Source organism: Mus caroli, chromosome X, assembly GCF_900094665.2.
Source record: "Mus caroli chromosome X, CAROLI_EIJ_v1.1, whole genome shotgun sequence".
Taxonomy (NCBI): domain Eukaryota; kingdom Metazoa; phylum Chordata; class Mammalia; order Rodentia; family Muridae; genus Mus; species Mus caroli.
Genome location: NC_034589.1, coordinates 101,310,630 through 101,321,587, shown reverse-complemented (window position 1 = coordinate 101,321,587; position 10,958 = coordinate 101,310,630).

Genomic DNA, 10,958 nt, shown 5'->3' with positions numbered 1-10,958 from the left:
CTTGATGGTGATGTAGGACTATAACACGGATAAACAGGTAGAAGCCCTTAAAGAGGAAACACAAAAATCCCTTTAAAAATGACATGAAAACACATCCAAACTGGTGAAGGAGTTTAACAAAACCATCAAGGATCTAAAAATGGAAGTAGAAACAATAAAGAAATCACAAAGGGAGACAATTCTAGAGATATAAAACCTAGGAAAGAAGTCAGGAGCCATAGATGCAAGCATCAGCAACAGAATACAAGAGATGGAAGAGAGAATCTCAGGTGGATAAGATACCATAGAAAACATTGACACAACAATCCAAGAAAATGAGAAATGCAAAAAGATCCTAAACCAAAACATCCAGAAAATCCAGGATAAAATGAGAAGACCAAACCTAAGGACAGTAGGTATAGACTAGAATGAAGATTTTCAACTTAAAGGACCAGAAAGATCAGGAAATAGAGACCCATACCTAAATGCAATAAAAGCAATATACAGCAAACCAGTAGCAAATATGAAACTAAATGGAGAGAAACTTGAAGCAATCGCACTAAAATCTAGGTAAGGCTGCCCACAGTCTCCCTACCTATTCAAGATAGTACTTGAAATCCTAGCCAGAGCAATTAGACAACAAAAGGAGATCAAAGGGATATGATTTGGAAAGGAAGAGGTCAAAATATCACTATTTGCAGATGATATGATAGCATATATAAGTGACCCTAAAAATTCCACCAGAGAACTCTTAAACCTGATAAACAGCTTAAGTGACTTAGCTGGATATAAAATTAACTCAAACACATCAGTGGCCTTTCTCTACACAAAGGATAAACAGGCTGAGAAAGAAATTAGGGAAACAACACCCTTCACAATACTCACAAATAATATAAAATAGTTTGGTATGAAGCTAAGCAATTGAAAGATCTGTATTACAAGAACTTCAAGTCTCTGAAGAAACAAACTGAAGATTTCAGAAGATGGAAAGATCTGCCATGCTCATGGATTGGCAGGATTAATATAGTAAAAATGGCCATGTTACCAAAACCAATCTATCTACTCAATACAATCCCCATCAAAATTTCAACTCAACTATTCATAGATTTAGAAAGGGCAATTTGAAAATTCATCTGGATTAACAAAAAACCCAGGATAGTGAAAACTATTCTCAACAATAAAAGAATTTCTGGTGGAATCACCATTTCTGGTCTCAAGATGTACTACAGAGCATGGAATCCTGGTAAAGGGATAACATTTGAAATGTAAATAAAGAAAATATTCAAGAAAAAAGGAAAAAAATTAAAGAAACATAAAAGAGATAAATTAATGAAGACAGTAAAATAATTTTTGTCTGACTGTCCTGTCTGGGATTTGTGTTTATTTTGTCAATTTGCCAGAAGCTAGAGTTATCTGGAAAGAGCCACCTTGTTTGAGAGCGTGCTTTCATCCTGATTGCCTGTAAGCAAGTCAGTAGGGCATTTTCCAGATTAATGATTGATGTGGGAAGGCCCAGTCCACTGTACAGATGGTCCTAAAAAGAAGCCATCTGAGCTAGCCAGAAAGCAGTGTTTCTTTGTGGCTTCAGCTTCACTTCCTGCCCTAACTTCCTTTGATGATGAACTGTGATGTGAAATTACAGGATGAAATAAACCCTTTCCTCTCTAAGTTGGGATTCTTTTGTTTTTTTGTTTTTTTTTTTTTGTTTTTGTTTTGTTTTGTATTGTTTTTGCTCATGGTTTTATATTACAGAGATAGAAACTAACTAAAGTGATGACCTTAATTGTTTTAAAGTTGAAGCAGTAGATAGGGGGGAGACGGAAAGTGTGAATGAACTGGGAGTAATGGAGGCAGGGCAGGCTGTGGTCTGGATGCATTGTATGAGAGAAGAATAAATAATTAAGAAAAAATCAACCTTAGGTGGTAATCTGGAAAACACACACATACATATATGCATACACACTCACAAACATATATGTATATATATATACATATATATTCTAATTGAACATTATAAAGTTTAAAATGAAATTACAAAACATACTGGGACATGGCAAAATGTGATGGTAGTACATAAAAATATATGAGCTATGCCAAAATCATTTTTAATTTAAAAGTTTACAAGCAGTAGTTTTTTTTTTTTTTTTTTTACATTAGGAAAAGAGGACCAAGTTTGATGATGCACAGTTGTAATCTCAGAACTCCAGAAGCTGAAGTAAGAGATTCATGAGTCCAAAGGCAGCCTAAGACATATAGTGATATCTTGCTTCCAAATAATTAAAAAGAGAGAATGAAAATGAGACAGGAAAAGAAGGAAGGAGGGAGAGAGAGAAGAAATATTAAAATCAACTAATGTGACATATCACATGATATTTTTATTCATACAGTGTAGACATTTGGAAAATTAAATATTCTTTCATGAAAAATGTCTTTTTCCTGCACACTGATTCATTGTGTGCCTTTGTGTTAATTGCTACCTACTACTAGAAGAAGCCTTCTTCATGAGGGTTGAGGTATAGAAGGTATGGATATAGTTACTCTAATGTCTGACAAAAAGCATTTGAATGAAAAACTAGTCAGAAGAGATAGGGAAGGACATTTCATAACTATTAGATGAAAAATCCACCATAGGATACTGCAATTCCAAACATTTATGTGCCAAAATGCACACTCAAGTTCATAAACGAAACATTAGATCTAAATGCACAGTTTGACTCAAACACAGTGATAGTGATAGTGTATATAACTTAAATACCCTACTCTTTTTTTAATTTATTTTTAATTAGGTATTTTCTTCATTTACATTTCAAATGCTATCCCAATCATTCCCCAGACCCTCCCCACCACTCCTCTACCCACCCACTCCCACTTCTTGGCCCCGGCGTTCCCCCATACTGAAGCATATAAAGTTTGCAAGACCAAGGGGCCTCTCTTCCCAATGATGGCCGACTAGGCCATCTTCTGATACATATGCAGCTAGAGACATGAGCTCCGGGGTACTGGTTAGTTCATATTGTTGTTCCACCTATAGGGTTGCAGATCCCTTTAGCTCCAAAAGAAAAGTCATTTAGACAAAAACTAAATAAATCCTGAAGTTAAATGATATTATCAATCAAATTAATCTAATACATATTTACAGAACATCCTACCCAAGTACTAAAGAGTGCACTTCTCCATAACCCATGAAACTTTCTCCAAATGGATGACATATTATTACACAAAGCAAATTTAAGAATATTAAAATATTTTCCAGTCTATTTGGCTACAAGGAAATAAAGCTGGATATCAACAATAGAAATTGCAGAAAGTACAGAAGTTCATGGAAACAAAACAAAACACAAGGGAATAAAAATTGAGCCAAGAGAGATATTAAGAAATAATATGTTAAATTCCTAGAAGTGAATAAAAATAAAAACACAACACTGCAAAATCTATGGGCACAATGAAGTCAGTCCTAAGAGGATAAGTTAGCAGTAAGTGACTACAACATAAAATGGGGAAAAGTTCAAATTAATAATTTAATGATACACCTGAAACCTTTGAAAAAATAAGAACAAATAATGACCAAAGAGAGTCAACAGGAAGAGACAATCAAGGGCTGAAATTAATAAAGTATAAATGACACACCAATACAAAGAATAAAGGAAATGATAAAAAGCAAGTTCATTAAAAATATAAGATAGAAAAACTTTTAATTAAATTGATCAATAGAGAGAGGACCCAAATTAACAAAATCAGATATGAAAAATGAAAACATTACAACAGATACTGAGGAAATTCAGAGAATCATAATACATCATATTAAAATCTACATTTTTCTAAACTGGAATATTTAAAAGAAACTGATATGTTTCTAGATATGTATGACCTACCAAAATTAAACAAAGAATTAAATGATTTAAATATACCCATAACAACCAATGACATAAAAGCAGTAAAACAGTAAATTAAAATCTCCCAACTAGTGGGCTGGAGAGATGGGTCAGTAGTTAAGAGCACTGACTGCTCCTCCAGGGGTCCTGAGTTCAATTCCCAGCAACCACATGGGGGCTCACAACCATTTGTAATGGGATCTGATGCCCTTTTCTGGTGTGTCTGAAAACAGCTACAATATGTTCATATATATTCTCTAAACCAAAAGAAGCCTAAGACTAAATAGACATAGACAATTCTATTATATCTTCAAAGAACTAATGCCAATACTTACCAAATTATTCTATAAAATTGAAAGGAAACTTGCAATTTCTTTTTATGGAGCGACTATCACTCTGATTTCCCAAACCCAGAGAACCAACAAAAGTACAAAATTGTGGGCCATTCTCTAGTGAAAAGAAATGCAAAAATTCTCAATAAAATACATGCCAAAAAAATCAAGAACACATCAAAAGTTAACCTCAACGATCAAGTCTGCTTTATACTAGAAATGTAGGAATGAGTCAACATACATAGGTCAATAAATGTAATCCACCACATAAACAAACTCAAGGGCAGATACCACATGTTAATATCCTTATATACAGAAAATCCTTTGACAAAATCCAAACTCCCTTTATAGTAAACATCCTCAAGATTACAGGAAGCCTGCAGTTTGTGAAAATCTCAGAGGCAGTGAGAAGATTTGGTGGGAAAGTGATTGCTTCGAGATGGGTCCACAATCAAGAGGAGGTCCACGTTGTCATTTCCCATGGCTTTAAGGACTGTAGTCCAGTAGTAGGACCTTTAGAAAATGACTACAAGGGGGTAATTAATTGTTTTTAGACTAAGTTCCTATGGAGGGCCAACTTCGATGAACTACTACAAGTCAGTTTAACGGGGAACAATTTTCAAGAGATTCTTAGTTCATGCAGCAAGAGACGAATATGGGTATAGGTACTGAGGGACTATTTGGTTGATAGTCCTGCCCTCTGGAGCTAGAAGGCAATCCCACCCTCTGTGGGTTATCTATGTAGACTGATAGCCCCAAGCCTGAAGTTGGTAGATTCTTCAACATACAGAGCATGTTCATCTGCTGTTCATTATTGATAGAAAGAGACCTCTGAGCTCAGATCCACTGAATTATTCAACTTCCAAAACCTGCTTGTTCCCACAGGTTTTTTTTAAGGCAGACCGGGATTTCAAAGCAGTAAGACTGGTCCTTCAGATATCTGTGCTATGTCTCGCCTCTCATACCCAATACCCTAGGGAGACATTCCTTGGCTTGGATATTAGCCACATCAGAGGGTACAAACTTAGGATTCTCTGGAGCCTGAGAGAACTTGCTACTCCTACGGGCTGCACAGCTGAGTGCAGCCCCAAGAATCTCTTGTATGTACAAAAGAGAAGCTACCAAAGTGAAGACAGCCTTATCAGACCTTTGATGCTTGACCGGTCTGAGCTCTTAGATAGCCTAAATGGTAGGAAAATAACATAACTCAGCTTCAAGCTCTCAGACGCCAAGATTAAAAGTTCCAGAAAGAAACCACTTCAGTAGTTTGCCTGCTTTCCAGTTATATATATATATATTCATTTTCTTTTGATAACCTTGTGTTTCTCCTTTTACCTTCTCTCCCAATACATTGGTACTGGTTTTATTTATTTTTAAGACTTTCAGGTTGCTATTGTTTATATTTCTCTTTCCATGTTTATCTAAGCTCATTTGTGCAATTCATGACACAACCATACATTTATCTCTTGATTTTCCATTCTTTATTTTTCTTTAATTTATCCCCCTCTTCTTTCCTTCTTTCCTTTTATTTTAATTTTATCCTAAATAAACATTAACTCCCTAGCTTATTTTAAGTTGACATTTTTTGTTGGAAAGTCACTTGAGAGATATGTATGTATGTATTATATATTTAATTTGACTTCAACAAACAAACAAACAACAAAAAATGGACCTGAAATTCAAATGGAACTTGAGATTTTGAAAAAGCAAAAAAAAACTTTCCAAATGAGAGTTTCAACAAAAAAGACATTGTAGAAAGTATCATGAAGAGATTATCTGAAGCAAAAGAAAATGTATCAAGGATGAAGCAAATGCTATTTTACATTTTTAAATGAATAAATAAACACATGAAGCACTGCATCTTTGTGTAAACAGCAGTAACCAAAACAATTACAAAATAACCCAGGCAATAATTGTAGAAAAACCCCTAGAAATATCAGTTATATCATTAATGACATTAAAAAGTAAGATTCTAGGATACTAACATAAAATAGCTAGATTAGAAAGTTAATGAACCTAAAAATATTTGTGAATAATAAAAAAGGCAAGATGTGCTTACAATGGGAATAAAGGAGAAGATGCAGAACAAAAGAGATGCTACATGCAATGACTACATAAGAAATGAGAGCAAGGGAGGAATGAGCCTGGGAAATTGGAAGACATAAAGCTGATAACTAGAAAGAGTCAGTACAGAAAGAATTGAAAAGGGGAAGAACTTCCGAAATCCACATTAGCAATAAAAATAGGATACCTGAAAATTGTAGAGAAAGGGAGAAGCAATTCATCAAAAAGAAACAAACTAAATGGAACACAATTATCTCTAACATGTCCCCAAGAAGCGGGAGAGGAAGCCTTTTCCAAAAGGAAAAGTATAGTTTTTGATTGAGGATGCTAAAAGTTGCACTTTTGGTGACCTTTCTGGTCAGCAGTGGAGAGGAACCCCCTCTTGTTACTGTATAAGACATGGAAAACAGAGGACAGGTGCCATTTTGAGAGGAATCTATTGCTCAAAAGTGAGCTATCCTGGGAGCTGAGAATTGAGAACAACCACAAATCAAGGAGATTGAATTTAACTTGGCACAGCCTCAGAGTGAGAGACAGCCCTGGGAAGCAGTTGTAGAGAGTGGGAGAGCCAGACATTGACAAGCTAAAAAGTGCAGGCTGCAGGAGTCTTTATTTAGGCACTGAAATGCATATCCCTGTATTTCAGGGAGCAGAGCTCATCAACTGAGAATAACACTGGAATTTAGTAGCCCCTGCCTGAGGTCAGCAGGTGAAACAATCTCTGGAGCCATTTATCTGACTTTCACTGCTTTGGAGTCTGAGAATTCTGAAGTGCATCCATCACAGATGGTGGTTAATGCTCAGAAGGTCTTGAATGTACAAAGACAGAGCCTTCATCTGACAGATCTCGGTGCTATGGTTGCTTCCCACATTCCAAAAGTATTTTAGAGATATCCCCAACTAGAACATCAGCCACCCCAAGGAATATTATCTGGGGAGACTTGGGAGGGAGGGAGAGAGAAGTTGTCCAGCTCATAGACAGCAAAGTTAGAGTGACCAGAAAAGGCCAAGGTACACAAAAAGAAAATTGATTAAAGTGACAAATAATCAGAGAAGACATTAATTATGTGTCTAATACAAGATAAATAGCAGCACAGCTCATAGGAAAGAGAAGAATCTACAAGTTCAGTTGACCAGCTTTATCGTAATTCATGTTGAGAAAAGCTAGAAATCTTGTCCAACAACTCTTTTTTCTTTTTATTTATTTTTTCTTTACTTTTCTTTTGCCTCCTTTCCCCTCCTTTATTTTAGGTATGCATGTTTGTGTGTGTGTGTGTGTGTGTGTATGAATGAATGCATGTATTTTTCTATTTTTTTTTCAGCATTGTGGATTGACTCTATGGCTTCACAAGTACTAAATTAGGATTCCAAGAAGCCACATAAAAACTGCATATAGTGGTGCATGTCTGTATCCTAACACTAGGGAGTAGAAATGTAGTAGGGCCCGCTTAGCCAAATCAGTAAGTTTCAGTTTCAAGGAAAGAACTTGTCTCAAAAAATAAGGTATAAATAAATTCAATAAGTTATATGATACCAATTTTTGACCTCCACATGCACATGTACACACTCTCACTCACTCTAATATGCACACCAAACACACCAATCAAGACATGATGTTTCATAAGATAATAACTCCCCAATTATCACAGGAAATAATATATATATGAAGATGACATGCTGGATAAAGTGTTCAAAAGTCTACTTATAAAAATAATAAATGACTTCAAACATTTATACAAGCAGATGAATTCAGTCAAGGACCTGGAAAGAAAAGTTAGCAACATAGAGGTTAAAGTTTAAAACAAACAAACAAACAAAAAATGCGTGTGACAAAATCCATAATATAGATGAAAAAGTCACCAGCACAGAAGAAAAATTCACCAAAGAAATTGAGATTTTGAAAAAATATAGAGATGTAAACTCAGTTCAAAAGAGGTCAGTTATAAATATCACCAAATAGATTTGAAAAGCAAAAGAAATGCATTAATATGTGTGTAGGATAAGATGAAACAATATTACACTGAAGCAACAAAAATGAACATGACAAGAATACCTAAAACATGTGTGATACATAAAATCTGAAAAGCTACGCATCTATGGAACAGAAGACAAGGCAGAGATAAAAACTAAAGGCATAGAGAATCTATTTAGTGAAATTATAGAAGAACATTTCTCAAATCCAGAGGAAGACAGTTGTGTCCAGACAAAAAAGTCATTTAAAACTCCAAACAGATATGGCTAGAGAAGAACTTCTCTAAGACAGATTATAGTTAATATGTCAAAATGTAAATCAAAGAAGCAATATTAAAACTATGATGGAAAATATCTGCCCTACTATTTGACAAGCACACTAGATCTCTCATCAGCAAACCTAAAAGTCAAGAAAGCACAGAATGGTACATTTAACCTATGAAAGTAAGTTATTGGCATATAAGATGACCACAGATAGCATAGTTAGCTTTTTAAAATTCATAAAGAAGACCATTTTATGATAAGCAAAAATCAAGGGATTCTATGAACACCAAGACACCATTAAAGAAGAAAAAGGAATGCTATGCTCAGAAGTGGAAGAAAGGGAGTCTCAATCATGATATTCCACCAAACAATAAATTTCATGAGAGGAGTACATGAAAAAAAAGAATGTTAGGATGAAGAAATTGTTCTTGTTCAATAGAATAAACCAGCAAATACAAATAATAAAATAAGAACCCAAAACAGCCAATAAAAATAAAGAAATTAGAGGACAAATGTCAGTAATAAATGTAAATAGTCTCAAGTTACCACCAAGAGAACACAGATTAGCTGAGTGTGTTTTGAAACAATATCCAACACTTTGTTGTCTTCAAGAAACACGTTGTTGTCTTAGTAAAAGAGAAATAGACTGAGAATCAAAGGATGGAGGTCGATATATCAAACAAATGCAAGCTGAAAATAAGCTAAAGTAAAATGTAAAGTAAAAGAGTAAAAAATGTAAAGTAAAAAAGTAAAAAATGTAAAGTAAAAAGGGCTGAAATATGCTAAAGTAAAATTCCAACTAAAAGTAATCAAGAAAGATAAAGAAGGCCACTCATATTAATAAGAGAAGCAATTCACTAAGAAATAAATCAAGAGGCTAGAGAAATGGCTCGAAAGTCATTTGCTTGCTCTTTGACATGAGTTTGAATGCCCAGCATCTGTGGAAAAACTGGGTGTGGTCCCATGTTCTTGCTGTAACCAGAGCACTGAACAGATGGAGTCAGGAGGATTGATGGAATTTGCTGGCAGCCAGCCTACCTCCAAGTTCAATCAGAGAACTTCTATCAAGGAAATAAAGTAGAGCTTTATGGAAATGGAACCCTAAATCTATGTTCTCCTTTGACTTATTTGCACACACACACACACACGCACATGCACACACACACACACATACACATGCATGCACATAAGCCACTCACACAATTATTGCACACATACATTGATGAAAATATACTATATATAAAAATATAAGCAGAATATTGTGGCTCTCCACTTTGTAAAATAAACACTAGTGGACCACAAATAGAACATAGATATTGTTAAAATAACAGGAGGTAACTTTAATACTATACTCTCATCTTTAGATACATGATCAAAACTTAAAATTAACAGAAAGAGGACACAGTTAAATAATATCATAGATGAACTAGACATAAAAGATATCTAGTGTATAGTCCTCCCAATAAGGATAGATTACATATTCTTTGCACTCACTTATGGAATCTTCTCTAAAATAGTCTAAATTCTAGACCACAAAGCAACTCTTAATACATAAAATATTTATTTGTGTTGTATCAGATAATATTGTTAATAAAAATAGAATTAAAGGGCAAAAGAGAATGCACAAATACTGAGAGACTGAACTTTTTGAATGATCAGTGGGCCACTGAAAACATTAATAGTAAAATAGAAATATTAACAGAATCATAAAATGAGCATAAATTATGAGTCTCCTCTGAATATAATATAGTTAAAGAAGCATAAAGCCTACATATATGAAGGATTACACTAAAAACTCAGATTTTAAGCAAAACCAATGGTACACCTCAGTATTTTAGAGCAACAGAAACAATACAACACTAAAAAGCAGTAAATGGCAAGAAATAATAAATATCAGGGAAAATAAAACACAGTACATAGAATTAATCAAGCAGAAGTAAACTTTTCAAATAGACAAACAAGAGTAACGAACTCTTAGACTGAGCAAAAGAGAGAAAAGTCAAAAGTGGTAACATTGAGGACCAAAGAGCTACTGTTAGAAAAAATTTGTAATGAAATCCAGAGGATCACTGGGTAATATTTTGAAATTTTTTATTCCCCACACTGGGAGATCTAAAAGAATATATATATATATATATATATATATATATATATATATATATATATATATATTCAAACAAAATTAAACCAAGAAGGTGTAACAGATCCAAAACAAGCAATGAAATTGAAATAGAAATTAAAAACAAAAATTCTCTCCTCATGAAAAAGCCCAGGATTAGATGGAGTCACTGCATGACTCTATCAAAACTTTAAGGAAGATGACATAAAATAGAAAGAGAGGAAATGCTATCAAATTTATTACAGGAAGCCCATAATACCCTGATACTGAAACTGGATAAGGGAATTCACACACACAAGGAGAGAGAGAGAGGAGAGAGGAGAGAGGAGAGAGGAGAGAGGGGAGAGGGGAGAGGGG